This window comes from Aethalodelphis obliquidens, unplaced genomic scaffold, assembly GCF_003676395.1.
Source record: "Aethalodelphis obliquidens isolate GAN/ISIS:26980383/991018 unplaced genomic scaffold, ASM367639v1 scaffold36, whole genome shotgun sequence".
In the NCBI taxonomy this organism is placed as follows: Eukaryota; Metazoa; Chordata; class Mammalia; order Artiodactyla; family Delphinidae; genus Aethalodelphis; species Aethalodelphis obliquidens.
In genome coordinates, this window is record NW_020837980.1 from 1,278,366 (window position 1) to 1,297,074 (window position 18,709).

The 18,709-nt window shown below is 39.2% G+C and overlaps 1 pseudogene; it reads left to right on the plus strand.

The window, feature by feature from the left end:
• LOC113632231 (S-phase kinase-associated protein 1 pseudogene) overlaps positions 1-18,709 on the plus strand; it is a 40,500-nt pseudogene continuing 21,791 nt past the window's right edge.

Sequence of the window (18,709 nt, forward strand, 5' to 3'; positions counted from 1 at the left end):
ATGCATTTTGAACATGATACCAGCATTTGTCTTTCAGCCCTATTTGAGAATCAGGTGGTAACTTCTAAGGTCTGCATTAAACAGAAAAACTTCACCTTTGGTCAGTTCTGCTTAACAACAAGGTAAGCTCAGAAGGGGCCTCCTAAATGACAAAACAAGTGGGAAATTTTGAGAGAGGCAGAAAGAATCTATTGTGGCTTAAAATACAAAAGAGTACAGAAAGCATCTGAAGGCTCCTAGGTTTCAGGTTAAAAGTGGAATGTAAAAACTTCATTAACGTTTTGATTCCTTTCTTCAGTCTGTTTGTATAACAATGTCCATTCAGATATGAACTCTCTAAACCTACCCACCTGGAATTCTCAAGAACTTCATCTGCTCAAGGATTCATCCAGTGAAATATTCTCTCACTGAAAATGGTACTAAAGAATATTTACTGGGATAGTATGACAGTTATTACATCAGTGTCAACATAAACAAGCCAGTATACCCAAAAAATACTTATCAACTTTCCCTCGGATTATGTTAAGGCTCTGCCATCTTTGAGCATACCTAAACTTTTTCAATACTATTCACCCTTCATTCATTTATTCAACAGATATTTATTTGGTGCCTGTGATGTGTCAGATACAGTGCTCAGCACTAGGGATATGATGACAAGATGAAGATGACCCAGCTCTTGTGGGGCTTACAAGGGTCTGTGATTTCACTGAGAATCGGCAGTCACCATATAACATTAACTGGTAAAAAGTTTCACATAGTTATCATTTGCCCACTGTGTAAAGTAGAATTTCCTTTTCTTTGTTCTAAAACTATTTCAATGAAAAACTCTCTCTTAAGCCTTTAAAGTGGGCACAGCATTCTTCTTAGTTTATACCTGAAGAACATGGCAGTACAGCTGCAGAAGCAGATTGTACACTTATGGCCAGACCAAGAAAGCTATAAATCCATATATTTGCTATTTGGCCTAGAGTGCTACAAAAATTTAAAAAAAGAAAATCTACTCTCAAAAGTACTCTGAAAGAAGGACTTGGACCGACAAGGATGGTTCCAGGTGACTCAATATCACCCACAAAAGTGAAGTACAAATATTTTCTCCCATTCCTAAACAAAACGAAAGTTGTCTTTTCATTTTGTTTACAGTTTCCTTTGTTGTGCAAAAGTTCTTAAGTTTAATTAGGTCCCATTTGTTTATTTTTGCATTTATTTCCATTACTCTAGGAGACAGATCAAAAAAATATATATAGCTGTGATTTATGTCAAAGAGTGTTCTGCCTGTGTTCTCCTCTAGGAGTTTTTTTTATAGTATCTGTCTTACATTTATATCTTTAATCCGTTTTGAGTTTATTTTTGTATATGGTGTTAGAGAATGTTCTAGTTTCATTCTTCTATATGTAACTGTCTGGCACCATTTATTGGCAACAAAAAGACAGCCTATGGAACAGGAGAAAATATTTGCAAATGATGCAACCCACAAGAGATTGATTTCCAAAACATATAAACAGCCCATACAGCTCAATATCAAAAAAACCCCAACACAATCAAAAAAGGGACAGACGACCTAAATAGACATTTCTCCAAAGAAGACATACAGATGTCCAACATGCACATGAAAAGATGCTCAACATTGCTAATCATTAGAGGATGCAAAGCAAAACTACAATGAGGTATCACCTCACACTCGTCAGAATGGCCATCATCAAAAAGTCTTCAAATAATAAATGTTGGAGAGGATGTGGAGGAAAGGGAACCCTCCTACACTGTTGGTGAGAATGTAAATTACTACAGCCACTATGGAGAATAGTAAGGAGGTTTCTCAAAAAACTAAAAATAAAGTTACCATATGATCCAGTAATACCACTCCTAGGCATATATCCAGAAAAGAAGAAAACTCTAATATGAATAGATACATGCTACCCAGCAAGGATCTCATTCAGATTTGACAGAGAAATTAAAACCTTTACAGACAAGCAAAAGCTAGAGAATTCAGCACCACCAAACCAGCTTTACAACAAATGCTAAAGGAACGTCTCTAGGCAGGAAACACAAGAGAAGGAAAAGACCTACAATAACAAACCCAAAACAATTAAAATGGTAATAGGAACATACATATTGCTAATTATCTTAAATGTAAATGGATTAAATGCCCCAACCAAAAGACATAGACTGGCTGAATGGATACAAAAATAAGACCCGTATATATGCTGTCTACAAGAGACCCACTTCAGACCTAGGGACACATACAGACTGAAAGTGAGGGAGGGGATGGAAAAAGATATTACATGCAAATGGAAATCAAAAGAAAGCTGGAGTGGCAATTCTCATATCAGAAAAAATAGACTTTAAAATAAACACTGTTACAAGAGACAAAGAAGGACACTACATAATGATCAAGGGATCAATCCACGAAGAAGATATGACAATGGTAAATATTTATGCACCGAACATAGGAGCACCTCAATCATAAGGCAAGTACTAACAACCATAAAAGGGAAATCGATAGTAACAAAATCATATCATGGGACTTTAACACCCCACTTTCACCAATGGACAGATCATCCAAAATGAAAATAAATAAGGAAATAGAAGCTTTAAATGATACATTAAACAAGATGGACTTAACTGATATTTACAGTACATTCCATCCAAAAACAACAGAATACACTTTTTTCTCAAGTGATCATGGAACATTGTCCAGGTTAGATCATATCTTGGGTCAAAAATCAAGCCTTGGTAAATATAAGAAAATTGAAATTATATCAAGTATATTTTCCGACCACAATGCTATGAGACTAGATATCAATTACAGGAAAAAATCTGTAAAAACTACAAACACATGGAGGCTAAACAATACACTACTTAATAACCAAGACATCACTGAAGAATTCAAAGAGGAAATCAAAAAATACCTAGAAGCAAATGACAATGAAAACACAATGACACAAAAATTATGGAATGCACAAAAGCAGTTCTAAGAGGGAAGTTTATAGCAATACAAGCCCACCTTAAGAAGCAGGAAACATCTCTAATAAACAACCTAACCTTGCACCTCAAGCAATTAGAGAAAGAAGAACAAAAAAACCCCAAAGCTAGCAGGAGGAAAGAAATCATAAAAATCAGATCAGAAATAAATGAAAAAGAAATGAAGGAAACAATAGCAAACATCAATAAACCTAAAAGCTGGTTATTTGAGAAGATAAGCAAAATTGATAAACCATTAGCCAAATTCATCAAGAAAAAAAGGGACAAGACTCAAATCAATAGAATTAGAAATGAAAAAGGAGAAGTAACAACTGACACTGCAGAAATACAAAGGATCATGAGAGATTACTACAAGCAACTATATGTCAATAAAATGGACAACCTTGAAGAAATGGACAAACTCTTAGAAATACACAACGTTCCAAGACTGAACCAGGAAGAAATAGAAAAAAAGAACACACCAATCACAAGCACTGAAATTGAAACTGTGATTAAAAATCTTCCAGCAAACAAAAGCCCAGGACCAGATGGCTTCACAGGAGAATTCTATCAAACATTTAGTGAAGGGTTTCCCTGGTGGCACAGTGATTGGGAGTCCACCTGCCGATGCACGGGACATGGGTTCGTGCCCCGTCCGGGAGGATCCCACATGCCGCAGAGTGGCTGGGCCCGTGAGCCATGGCCGCTGAGCCTACGCATCCAGAGCCTGTGCTCCGCAATGGGAGAGGCCACAACAGTGAGAGGCCTGCATACCATAAAACAAAAACATTTAGTGAAGAGCTAACACCTATCCTTCTCAAACTCTTCCAAAATATAGCACAGGGAGGAACACTCCCAAACTTATTCTATGAGGCCATCACCCTGGTACCAAAACCAGACAAAGATGTCACAAAGAAAGAAAACTACAGGCCAATATCACTGATGAACATAGATGCAAAAATCCTCAACAAAATACTAGCAAACAGAAACCAACAGCACATTAAAAGGATCATACACCATGATCAAGTGGGGTTTTTCCCAAGAATGCAAGGATTCTTCAATATACGCAAATCAATGTGATACACGAAATTAACCAATTGAAGAAATAAATCCATATGATGATCTCAATAGATTCAGAGAAAGCTTTCAACAAAATTCAATACCCATTTATGATAAACACTCTCCAGATGGGCTTCCCTAGTGGCGCAGTGGTTGAGAGTCCACCTGCCGATGCAGGGGACACGGGTTCGTGCCCAGGTCCGGGAAGATCCCACATGCTGCGGAGCAGCTGGGCCCGTGAGCCATGGCTGCTGAGCCTGTGCGTCTGGAGCCTGTGCTCCGCAATGGGAGAGGCCACAACAGTGAGAGGCCCACGTACCGCAAAAAAAAAAAACCTTCCAGAAAGTAGGTATAGAGGGAACTTTCTGAACATAATAAAGGCCATATATGACAAACTCACAGCCAACATCATCCTCAATGGTGAAAAACTGAAACCATTTCCACTAAGATCAGGAACAAGACAAGGTTGCCCACTCTCACCACTATTATTCAACATGGTTTTGGAAGTTTTGGCCACAGGAATCAGAGAAGAAAAAGAAATAAAAGGAATCCAAATCAGAAAAGATGAAGTAAAGCTGTCACCTTTTGCAGATGACATGATACTATACATACAGAATCCTAAAGATGTGACAAGAAAACTACTAGAGCTCATCAATGAATTTGGTAAAGTAGCAGCATACAAAATTAATGCACAGAAATCTCTGGCATTCCTATACACTAATGATGAAAAATCTGAAAGTGAAATTAAGAAAACACTCCCATTTACCATTGCAAAAAAAGAATAAAATATCTAGGAATAATCCTACATAAGGAGACGAAAGACCTGTATGCAGAAAACTGTAATACACTGATGAAAGAAATTAAAGATGACACAAATATATGGAGTGATATACCATGTTCTTGGATTGGAAGAATCAACATTGTGAAAATGACTATACTACCCAAAGCATACTATAGGTTCAATGCAATCCCTATCAAACTACTAATGGCATTTTTCACAGAACTAGAACAAAAAATTTCTCAATTTCTATGGAAACACAAAAGACCCCGAATAGCCAAAGCAATCTTGAGAAAGAATAATGGAGCTGGAGGAATCAGGCTCCCTGACTTCAGACTATACTACAAAGCTACAGTAATCAAGACAGTATGGTACTGGCACAAAAACAGAAATATAGATCAGGTGAACAGGATAGAAAGCCCACAGTTAAACCCATGCACATATGGTCACCTTATCTTTGATAAAGGAGGCAAGAATATACAGTGGAGAAAAGACAGCCTCTTCAATAAGTGGTGCTGGGAAAACTGGACAGCTACATGTAACAGAATGAAATTAGAACACTCCTTAACACCATACACAAAAATAAACTCAAAATGGATTAAAGACCTAAATGTAAGGCCAGACACTATCAAACTCTTAGAGGAAAACATAGACAAAACACTCTATGACATAAATCACAGCAAGATCCTTTCTGACCCACCTCCTAGAGTAATGGAAATATAAACAAATGGGACCTAATGAAACTTAAAACCTTTTGCACAGCAAAGGAAACCATAAACAAGACCAAAAGACAACCCTCAGAATGGGAAAAAATATTTGCAAATGAAGCAACTGACAAAGGATTAATCTCCAAAATTTACATGCAGCTCAATATCAAAAAAACAAACAACCCTATCCACAAATGGGCAGAAGACCTAAATAGACATTTCTCCAAAGAAGATATACAGATTGCCAACAAACACATGAAAGAATGCTCAACATCATTAATCATTAGAGAAATGCAAATCAAAACTACAATGAGATATCATCTCACACCGGTCAGAATGGACATCATCAAAAAATCTACAAACAATAAATGCTGGAAAGGGTGTGGAGAAAAGGGAACACTCTTGCACTGTTGGTGGGAATGTAAATTGATACAGCCACTATGGAGAACAGTATGGAGGTTCCTTAAAAAACTAAAAATAGAACTACCATAGGACCCAGCAATACCATTACTGGGCATATACCCTGTGAAAACCATGGTTCAAAAGAGTCATGTACCAAAATGTTCATTGCAGCTCTATTTACAATACAGGACATGGAAGCAAACTAAGTGTCCATCAATAGATGAATGGATAAAGAAGATGTGGCACATATATACAATGGAATATTACTCAGCCATAAAAGGAAACGAAATTGTGTGAATTGTAGTGAGGTGGATGGACCTCAAGTCTGTCATACATAGTGAAGTAAGTTGGAAAGAGAAAAACAAATACCATATGCTAACACATATATATGGAATCTAAAAAAAACAAAAAACAAAAAAAAATGGTCATGAAGAACCTAAGGGCAAGACGGGAATAAAGATGTAGACCTACTAGAGAATGGACTTGAGGATACAGGGAGAGGGAGGGGGAAGGGTAAACTGGGACAAAGTGAGAGAGTGGCATGGACATATATACACTACCAAACGTAAAATAGATAGCTACTGGGAAGCAGCCGCATAGCATAGGGAGATCAGCTCAGTGCTCTGTGACCACCTAGAGGGGTGGGATAGGGAGGGTGGGAGTGAGGGAGGAAGATGCAAGAGGGAAGAGATATGGGGACATATGTATATGTATAACTGATTCACTTTGTTGTAAAGCACAAACTAACACACCATTTTAAATCAATTATACTCTAATAAAGATGTTTAAAAAAAGGGGAGAGATACAGGCACCCCAGTGTTCATAGCAGCACTATTTACAATAGCCAAGACATGGAAGCAACATAAATGTCCATGGACAGATGAATGGATAAAAAAAGACGTGGTTTATATATACAATGGAATATTAGTCAGCCATAAAAAGAATGAAGTAATGTCATTTGTAGCAATGTGGGTGGACCTAGAGAATATCATACTAAGTGAAATACATCAGAGAAAGGTAAATATCATATGCTATCACTTATAAGTGGAATCTAAAAAAATTATACAAAGGAACTTACAAAACATAAATAGACTCACAGACATAGAAAACAAACTTATGGATTCCAAAGGGCAAACGGGGAGCAGATAAAATAGGAGTTTGAGATTAACAGATACACACTACTATAGTAAAATTGATAAGCAACGTGGACCTACTGTATAGCACAGGGAATATAGTTAATATCTTGTAATAAGCTATAATAGAAAAGAATCTGAAAAAGAATATGTATATTCTTTTTCATATATATGAAAAATTATATATATATATACAACTTTGCTGTACACCTGAAACTAACAGAATATTGTCAATCAACTTTACTTCAATTTTTTTAAATATATATTTATTTATTTATTTGGTTGTACCAGGTCTTAGTTTTGCAGCAGGCAGGCCCCTTAGTTGTGGCTCAAGGGCTCCTTACTTGTGGCATGTGAAATCTTTGTTGTGGCAAGCATATGGGATCTAGTTACCTGACCAGCGATCGAACCCAGGCCCCCTGCATTGGGAGTGCAGAGTCTTAACCACTGGGCCACCAGGGAGGTCCCAACTTTACTTCAATTTTTTTTTAAAAAAGTGCAGTACAAACAAATACTTGTAGAGACCTTAGGTCAAAGCATTAATCGACACTGAACCCCAATTTTCAACACAGGTATTCATCCCAAGTTCATTCATAGTTCCTTACCTATCCACAGACATATATCCTACAAATACAACCTTCCCACACAGATGGTTCATGGTGAATATAGCTTATTCCAAAGGGTTTACTCTACAGTTTTTTGAAGAAGGCAGCAACTTCAGTTATGCCAAAGCAATACCCCTGAGATCACAGCAATAATAACTCTCATGTTGGGAGTTCACAGTGTGTGCCAAGGACTGTGCTACATCTTTCATTATATTATCTCTGCAAGGCACCCTTTTTTTTTTTAACATCTTTATTTGAGTATAATTGCTTTACAAGGTGTGTTAGTTTCTGCCTTATAACAAAGTGAATCAGCTCTACATATACATATATCCCCATATCTCTTCCCTCTTGCTTCTCCCTTCCTCTGATCCTCCCTATCCCAGCCCTCTAGGTGGTCAAAAAGCACCGAGCTGATCTCCCTGTGCTATGCGGCTGCTTCCCACTAGCTATCGGTTTTACATTTGGTAGTGTAAATATGTCCATGCCATTGGATTCTTCCAATCCAATAACATGGTATATCTCTCCACCTATTTGTATCATCTTTAATTTCTTTCATCAGTGTCTTATAGTTTTCTGCATACAGGTCTTTTGTCGCCTTAGGTAGGTTTATTACTAGGTATTTTATTCTTTTTGTTGCAATGGTAAATGGAAGTGTTCTCTTAATTTCACTTTCAGATTTTTCATCATTAGTGTATAGGAATGCAAGAGATTTCTGTGCATTAATTTTGTATCCTGCTACTTTACCAAATTCATTGATTAGCTCTAGTAGTTTTCTGGTGATATCTTTAGGATTCTACATGTATAGTATCATGTCATCTGCAAACAGTGACAGCTTTAGTCTTCTTTTCCAAATTGGATTCCTTTTGTTTCTTTTTCTTCTCTGATTGCTGTGGCTAAAACTTCCAAAACTATGTTGAATAATAGTGGTGAGAGTGGGCAACCTTGTCTTGTTCCTGATCTTAGTGGAAATGGTTTCAGTTTTTCAGCATTGAGGATGATGTTGGCTGTGGGTTTTTCATATATGGCCTTTATTATGTTGAGGTAAGTTCCCTCTATACCCATTTTCTGGAGGGTTTTTATCATAAATGGGTGTAGAATTTTGTTGAAAGCTTTTTCTGTATCTATTGAGATGACCATATGGTTTTTCTCCTTCAATTTGTTAACATGGTTTATCACATTGATTGATTTGCATATATTGAAGAATCCTTGCATTCCTGGGATAAACCCACTTGATCATGGTGTATGATCCTTTTAATGTGCTGTTGGATTCTGTTTCCTAGTGTTTTGTTGAGGATTTTTGCATCTGTGTTCATCAGTAATATTGGCCTGTAGTTTTCTTTCTTTGTGACATCTTTGGTTTTGCTATCAGGTTGAAGGTTTCTCAGGTTGAAGTGTTTCTCCCTCTGCTATATTTTGGAAGAATTTGAGAAGGATAGGTGTTAGCTCTAAATGTTTGATAGAATTTGCCTGTGAAGCCATCTGGTCCTGGGCTTTTGTTTGCTGGAAGATTTTTAATCACAGTTTCAATTTCAGTGCTTTTGATTGGTCTGTTTATATTTTCCCTTTTTTCCTGGTTCAGTCTCAGAAGGTTGTGCTTTTCTAAGAATTTTTCCATTTCTTCCAGGTTGTCCATTTTATTGGCATAGAGTTGCTTGTAGTAATCTCTCAAGATCCTTTGTATTTCTGCAGTGTCAGTTGTTGCTTCTTTTTCATTTCTAATTCTACTGATTTGGGTCTTCTCCCTTTTTTTCTTGATGAATCTGGCTAATGGTTTATCAATTTTGTTTATCTTCTCAAAGAACCAGCTTTTAGTTTTATTCATTTTTACTATCATTTCCTTCATTTCTTTTTCATTTGTTTCTGATCTGATCTTTATGATTTCTTTCCTTCTGCAATCTTTGGGTTTCTTTTGTTCTTTCTCTAATTGCTGTAGGTGTACGGTTTGGTTGTTTATTTGAGATGTTTCTTGTTTCTTAAGGTACGATTGTATTGCTATAAACTTCCCTCTTAGAACTGCTTTTGCTGCATTCCATAATTTTTGTGTCATTGTGTTTTCATTGTCATTTGTTTCTAGGTATTTTTTGATTTCCTCTTTGATTTTTCCAGTGATCTTGGTTATTAAGTAGTGTATTGTTTAGCCTCCATGTGTTTGTATTTTTACAGATTTTTTCCTGAAATTGATATCTAGTCTCATAGCATTGTGGCCAGAAAACATAGTTGATAATGATTTCAATTTTCTTGAATTAACCAACACTTGATTTGTGACCCAAGATATGATCTATCCTGGAGAATGTTCCATGAGCACTTAAGAAGAAAGTGTATTCTGTTGTTTTTGGATGGAATATTCTATAAATATCAATTAAGTTCATCTTGTCTAATGTGTCATTTAAAGCTTGTGTTTCCTTATTTATTTTCATTTTGGATGATCTGACCATTGGTGAAAGTGGGGTGTTAAAGTCCCCTACTATTATTGTGTTACTGTCGATTTCCTCTTTTATGGCTGTTAGCATTTGCCTTGTTTTGAGGTGCTCCTATGTTGGATGCAAAAATATTTACAATTGTTATATCTTCTTCTTGGATCGATCCCTTGATCATTATGTAGTGTCCTTCTTTATCTATTGAAATAGTCTTTGTTTTAAAGTCTATTTTGTCTGATATGAAAATTGCCACTCCGGCTTTCTTTTGATTTCCATTTGCATGGAATATCTTTTTCCATCCCCTCACTTTTAGTCGTATGTGTCCCTAGGTCTGAAGTGGGTCTCTTGTAGACAGCATATATACGGGTCTTATTTTTGTATCCATTCAGCCAGTCTATGTCTTTTGGTTGGGGCATTTAATCCATTTACATTTAAGATAATTATCAATATGTATGTTCCTATTACCATTTTCTTAATTGTTTTGGGTTTGTTATTGTAGGTCTTTTCCTTCTCTTGTGTTTCCTGCCTAGAGAAGTTCCTTTAGCATTTGTTGTAAAGCTGGTTTTGTGGTGCTGAATTCTCTTACCTTTTGAAATTAAAGGTTTTAATTTCTCTGTCAAATCTGAATGAGATCCTTGCTAGGTAGAATAATTTTGGTTGTACATTTTTCCCTTTCATCACTTTAAATATGTCCTGTCAATCCCTCTGGCTTGCAGAATTTCTTCTGAAAGATCAGCTCTTAACCTTATGGGGATTCCCTTGTATATTATTTGCTTTGTTTCCCTTGATGCTTTTAATATTTTTTCTTTGTATTTAATTTTTGATAGTTTGATTAATATGTGTCTTGGCATGTTTCTCCTGGGACTTATCCTGTTGGGACTCTCTGTGCCTCCTGCACTTGATTGACTATTTCCTTTCCCATATTAGGGAAGTTTTCAACTATAAACTCTTCAAATATTTTCTCAGTCCCTTTCTTTTTCTCTTCTTCTTCTGGGACCACTATAATTTGAATGTTGGTGCAGTTAATGTTGTCCCAGAGGTCTCTGACACTGTCCTCAATTTTTTTCATTATTTTTTCCTTTATTCTGCTCTGCAGTAGCTATTTCCACTCTTTTATCTTCCAGGTCACTTATCCATTCTTCTGCATCAGTTATTCTGCTATTGATTCCTTCTAGAGAATTTTTAATTTCACTTATTCTGTGGTTCATCATTGTTTTTTTTGCTCTTTTGTTCTTCTAGGTCCTTGTTAAACGTTTCTCGTATTTTCTCCATTCTATTTCCAAGATTTTGGATTATTATTCTGAATTCTTTTTCAGGTAGACTGCCTATTTCCTCTTCATTTGTTAGGTATGGTGGGTTTTTCCCTTGTTCCTTCATCTGCTGTGTGTTTTTCTGTCTTGTCATTTTGCTTAACTTAGTGTTTTGGGGGTCTCCTTTTCACATGCTGCAGGTTCGTAGTTTCCGTTCTTTTTGGTATCTGCCCCCAGTGGCTAAGGTTGGTTAAGTGGGTTGTGTAAGCTTCCTGGTGGAGAGGACTAGTGCCTGTGTTCTGGTGGATGAGGCTGGATCCTGTCTTTCTGGTGGGCAGGTCCGCAGCTGGTGGAGTATTTTGGGGTGTCTGTGATGTTATATGATTTTAGGCAGCCTCTCTGCTAATGGGTGGGGTTGTATGCCTGTCTTGTTAGTTGTTTGGCATAGGTTGTCCTGCACTGTAGCTTGCTGGTCGTTGAGTGGAGCTGGGTCTTGTCGTTGAGATGGTGATCTCTGGGAGATTTTTGCCGTTTGATATTACGTAGAGCTGGGCGGTCTCTTGTGGACCAATGTCCTGAACTCGGCTCTCCTGCCTCAGAGGCACAAGCCTGACACCTGGCCAGAGCACCAAGACCCTGTCATCCACACGGGTCAGAATAAAAGGGAGAAAAAAAGAAAGAAAGAAAAAGAAAATAAAGTTATTAAAATAAAAAATAATTATTAAAAATAAAAAAGTAATTTAAAAAAAGAAAGGAAGAAAGAAGAAAGCAAACAAACCAAAAAAACAAATCCACCAATGATAAGTGCTAAAAACTAAACTAAAAAAAAAAAAAAAAAAAGAGCTAGAACCCTAGGACAAGTGGTAAAAGCAAAGCTATACAGACAAAATCACACACAGAAGCATACACATACACACTGACAAAAAGAGAAAAAGGGGGAAATATATATATAGATATATATAGATATATATATATCATTGCTCCCAAAGTCCACCGCCTCAATTTGGGATGATTCGTTGTCTGTTCAGGTATTACACAGATGCAGTGTACATCTAGTTGATTGTGGAGATTTAATCCGTTGCCCCTGGGGCTGCTGGGAGAGATTTCCCTTTCTCTTCTTTGTTCACACAGCTCCTGCAGTTCAGCTATGGTTTTGGCCCCGCCCCTGCGTTTAGGTCACCTGAGGGCGTCTTTTCCCGCTCAGACAGGATGGTGTTAAAGTAGCAGCTGATTCAGGGGCTCTGGCTCACTCAGGCCGGCGGTAGGGAGTGGGGTACAGATGCGGAGCGAGCCTGCGGCAGCAGAGGCAAGCAAAACGTTGCAGCAGCCTGAGGCGCGCCGTGCGTTCTCCTGGGGAAGTTGTCCCTGGATCATGGGACCCTGGCAGTGGCGGACTGCACAGGCTCCCGGGAGGGGAGGTGTGGAGAGTGACCTGTGCTCGCACACAGGCCCCTTGGTGGCGGCAGCAGCAGCCTTAGCGTCTCCTGCCCGTCTCTGGGGTTCGCGCTTTTAGCCGCGGCTCGCGCCCGTCTCTGGAGCTAGTTTAGGCGGTGTTCTGAATCTCCTCTCCCTGCGCACCATGAAACAAAGAGGCAAGAAAAAGTCTCTTGCCTCTTTGGCAGCTCCAGACCTTTTCCCAGACACACTCCCAGCTAGCCGTGGTGCACTAACCCCCTTCAGGCTGTGTTCACGCCACCAACGCCAGTCCTCCTCCTGGGATCCGACCAAAGCCGAGCCTCAGCTCCGAGCCCCCGCCCGCCCCGGCGCGTGAGCAGACAAGCCTCTCAGGCTGGTGAGTGCTGGTCGGCATCGATCCTCTGTGCGGGAATCTGTCCGCTTTTCCCTCCGCACCCTTGTTGCTGCGCTCTCCTACGTGGCTCTGAAGCTTCCCCCTTCCGCCACCCGCAGTCTCTTTCCGCGAAGGGGCTTCCTAGTGTGGGGAACCTTTCCTCCTTCACAGCTCCCTCCCACTAGTGCAGGTCCCATCCCTATTCTTTTGTCTCTGTTTTTCTTTTTCTTTTTTTTTCTTTCTCCCTACCCAGGTACGTGGGGAGTTTCTTGCCTTTGGGAGGTCTGAGGTCTTCTGCCTGCGTTCAGTAGGTGTTCTGTAGGAGTTGTTCCACATGTAGATGTCAAGGCACCTCTTAAATTTCCATTTTCCACATGAAGTAGTTGAGGCTTCCTGAGGTAAGATGTCCGCAGCAATAAAGCCAGTAAATGACAGAGCCAGAATTCAAAACCCCAGATTCTCAGACTCCAAATGCCATATTCTTTTCCCTAGACATGTTCTTTAAAAGAAAATCCAAGAGGATGGCTAGAGATTTGCTCCCTGGTGTCTTCAGAGGCTCTCAAGACAGCTCCGCAGGAGACGCTAGGAATCTTCAGTTCTCATCACCTCTGACCGAGGTCTCCCTTCATTGTGAACTAATTAGCTCTTTGGTTCCATTACCTTGCCTCTCTCAGTCTCCATAGAGGAAAATGGCATTTTAAAAATGTGATGGAAAGCCATTTCCGCCAGCTGTGGTCACAGGGCTAATTATTATCTCTGTGCTGGATGAGGCAAGTCTTTTGGAATATTTGGTGTATCTGTGATGACAAAAAGCCCAGCAAACACTTGAGGGAGGGTCAGTGTCTTCACTCAAGCAAGGAAAGTGTCTTTTCAATAATACCCCCTAATCATTGTCACCTGTCTCCGCTGAGACCTGGTGAGGCAGGGATGGGTGGAAGAGGCATAGATTCAGAGTTACCCCAATTTTTTGTGTTTGAGAGTCATGCCCAGGAATGAGAAGCCAGAAAAGGAGAAGGCTGTACATCTTCCTTTTTTCTCTTTTTACCTGTATGACATATGGTAAATTACCTATCTTTACAGAGTCTCAGTATCTTGGTAAACTAGAAATTCATAGCATGCAGTAAGCACTGAAACATGCATTTTTTCTAGTCGAGGTGAAATTCTGACAACATACAATTAACCTTTTTAAAGTGCACGATTCAGTGGCATCAAATGTATTCACAATGCTGTGTAATCATCACCTGTCTCTAGCTTCAAAACATTTTTAGCACCTCAGAAGAACATGGGTACCCATTAGCTCCCCAGTCACCCCTCCTCTACCCCCTGACCAACACTAATCTACTTTCTGTCCCTATGGATTTGCTTATTGTGGGTATTTCATATAAAAAGAATCATACAGGGACTTCCCTGGTGGGCCAGTGGTTAAGACTCTGCACTTGCACTGCAGGAGGGCACGGGTTCAATCCCTGTTTAGGGAACTAAGATCCCACAAGCCACGTAGTGTGGCGCAAAAATAAATAAATAAATGATAAATAAAAAATAAAAAGAATCATGCAATATGTGACATTTCCATATGGTTTCTTTTACCTACAGTAATGATTTTGAGGTTCGTCCATCTTGTAGCATGTAGCAGTTTTTCAACCCTTTTTACAATTGAATAAAATTCCACTGTATGGATTTACCACACTTTGTTTATCCACTCATCAGTTGATGGACATTTGGGTTGTTTCCACCCTTTGGCTACTGTGAATAGTGCTGCTGTGGGCATTCATGATCAAATATTTACATTTTAATGATGATTATGATGAATACTATTATTAATCATGTATATTAATTATATAATTAAGTAAGTACTATTTATCTAATCCTATTAAGTTATATTTTTAAATATAGTTGACCCTTGAACAACACAGGCAAACTGTGAAGGCCCACTTGTACACGGATTATTTTCAATAGTAATACTACAGTGCTACACGATCCACGTTTGGTTGAAACTGAGAATTCAGATCCTCAGATTAGGAGGAACGACTGATATGGAAGGCAGACTCTAAGTTATATCTGGATTTTCAACTGTGTCGGGGTCAGTGTCCCAACTTCTGCATTGTTCAAGGGTGAACTGTACTGTTATTAACTCTTTATATTAACACTAATTATCATAATATAAATATATGTTAATAGAATAATATTAATATTATTTATACTAATAAACATGTGATTTGCCCACAGAGCCAGTCAGACCCAGGCACAAGAAGAATGCTCACTCCTTGATTTCTCTCTATTAAAAAAAGAAAAGAAAAAAGAAAAAGAGATGGGAATTCCCTGGTGGTCTAGTAGTTAGGATTTGGCCTTTCACTTCTGTGGCCCAGGTTCAATTCCTGGTGGGAGAACTGAGATCCTGCGAGCCACGTGGTATGGCCAAAGAAAAGAAAAAAGAAAATTCAAGAGTACTGCACAAATTTTTCTGTTTATTCTATGATATTTTGCATCTGGTTTCTCCAAGTTTCATCTGGTCTTCAAGAAATGACTTACCACTGCTATCTCAGAGTTAAATAATCCATTTAGCTATCTCTTTGTTGAAGAGACTTCCTTAAACTCTGCAAATAACAAGCTTGGTTATATTGTCAGTCATTCTGATATGAAACGTCTCTTAATTTATCTTAATAACCTCTATCATATACAGAAATTTTCTCTCTCACTCTGTTAGACCCAGACTTTCTCAACCTACATTCCAGTCTGGTATTAGCATAAATGGAACTAACTTGTTAATATAACTGTTAACAATTTCATTATGACTAGCTAATATAATAGTAGCCACCACCTTCAGTCCTATAACTACAGCCATATTAACTTCTCCAAACCTTCCATGCATGTCCTTTCATAATTTTATTTCTTTGCTCATGCAGTGCCACTCACCTGAAATACCTTTTCCTCCATTTCTTCACCTGACAAACTTCTTTTCATCCTTTAGGATGCAACTGAAAGAAATTTTTGTGATGCTATCCCAGATACCTCAAGCTGAGTTCCTTGCTTAAATTGTTGTATTAAGGTTCTATTGTCCTACTGGGGAAGAGATCAAGATGATGGAGTAGGAGGAGGTGGAAATCACCTTACCCCATGAACACATCAAAAGTACATCTAGGGCTTCCCTGGTGGTGCAGTGGTTGAGAGTCCGCCTGCCGTTGCAGGGGACATGGGTTTGTGCCCCGGTCCAGGAGGATCCCACATGCCGCGGAGCGGCTGGGCCCGTGAGCCATGGCCATTGAGCCTGCGCGTCTGGAGCCTGTGCTCTGCAACGGGACAGGCCACAACAGTGAGAGGCCGGCAACCAAAAAAAAAAAAAAAAAAAAAAAAAGTACATCTACATGTGGAACAATTCTCACTGAAAGCTAACTGGAGACTGGCAGAAAGACTCCTGTACAACCAAGGTTGTAAGAAAGTTCCACACAGAATCAGGTAGTAAGGGAAGAGAAATAATCAGGTTGGGACCTGTGCCCCTGGAAGGAGACTCAGAAGAGGAGGGGGATTGCACAGGAAGAGATCCTCCCTGGGCAGTGAGTGGTTCAAGCCACATACTGGGCACCCCAGCCCTGGGATCTGACACGAGGAACACAAGTCTCCTTGGCTGGTTGGAGGGCCATTGAGACTAACAGGAAGGCTGTGGGAAGCCTGGACTCTGCTCCTGAGGAACACACACATGCTTGCGTAATCCCAAAACAGGGCATAGAGGGCAGATTGAAAGTGCACAGGATGCTAACCAGTTTCCTGCAACCATGCCAGCACGTGCCACAGCCCAAGGCAAGTGCCTGCTCCAGCCCCATTTGCTTCATGACACAGCTGCACACTGGGGTAAGGGCTGCTGAGACTGAGAGGAGAGCTCAGCTGTGAGGGACAAAGGTGGCTCAGACCCAGAGCAGCATCTGACCAAGGCAGGGGCAGCCATTACTGGTGATTATGCAGGCAGTACCCCAGAAGAAGTCCAGGTTTCTGACTGTTGCTGGGACTGCCACAGCCCACTCCAAGACCTACCTGAGCACATGAACCAGCCACTCTTGCTCCAGCTCTGCTCCCCTCTGGGGCAAGGGTGCTACTGTGGGATGGGGAAAGGAGCACACATTTAAATGGAATAGAGCCAGCTGGGAAATGACCCTCAGGGCTTCTTCTTCAGAAACTTGGGACATGACCCCACCCCCAATAGGGTGGTGCTGGCCACTGAGAAGAGGAAAAGCCCCAGGTCACACGTGGCTCTGGCCCTGCCCCTCCATCTCCAGCCCCACAACCTACCAAGGTGATAGCTGCCAACACACCCTGGGGAAAGATGTGGCCTGTACTCATTTCAGATCTAATTCTGCCACCAAAGCCACTGGGAGTGTGCAGACAGCATAGGGGCACTCCCATATAAAGACAGCCCTTCAAAACAGCAACAGGTAACTGTTTCACCTACTTTCACAGAGACAGAGGAAGTTAAGCAAAATGAGCAGACAGAGGAATTTGTTTCAATAAAAATAACAAAAGAAACCCCCCCCAAAAAAATTAATGAAACAGAAATAAATAATTTACCAGAAAAAGAGTTCAGAACATTAGTAATAAGAATGCTAACTAAATTATGGAGAGGAATAGATGAACACATGGAGAAATTTAACAAAGAACTAGAAAATATAAAAAAGAACCAGTCAGAATGGAAGAATACAATAACTGAAATGAAAAACACACTAGAAGGAAGTAACAGCACACTAGGAGATACAAAAGAACACATAAGTAATCTGAAAGATAGAATAATGGAATTACCCAATCAGAACAGAAAAAGAAAATAGTTTAAGGGACCTCTGAGACAACATCAAGTGTACCAGCATTCACATTATCAGGGTACCAGAAGAAGAAGAGAGAGAGAAGGGGGTCAAAATGTATTTGATGAAATTATGGCTGGAAACATCCCAAACATGAAGAAGAAAACAGATATTCAAGTACAGAAAACACAGAGAGTCCCAAATAAGATGAGTCCAAACAGACCCACACCAAGACATATCACACTTAAAATGACAAAAGTTAGTTAAAGAGAGCATTCTAAAGGCAGTAAGAGAAAAACAAAGAGTCATAAATAAGAGAATGCCCATAAGGTTGTAAGCTGATTTTTATGCAGAAAATTTGCAGACCAGAAGGGAGTGACATGAGATATTCAAAGTGCTTAAAGCAAAAAACCTACAGCCTAGGAACTCTAAACAGCAAGATTATCATTTAGAATTGAAGGAGAGGTAAAGAACTTCTCAGACAAGCAAAAATTAAAGGGTTCATTAATACTAAACCTACTCTAAAAGAAATGGTAAAGGGTCTTCTCTAAGTAGAAATGAAAATGTTATAATAAGAAGTATCTATAGGAAAGGAAAAATCTACTGGTAAAAGCAAAAATATATAAAAAGGCTAAGAATCAACCTCTTAAGCTAGTACAAAGATTAAAAGAAAAAAAATTAAAATCAACTATAACTACAATAATTAGTATAGGAATAAACATGAAGATGTAAAATGTGACATCAAAAACATAAAATGTGGGGGAGGGAACTTAAAAGTGGAGATCTTTTAGAATGTGTTTTTTTTTTTTTTTTTTTTTTTTTTTTTT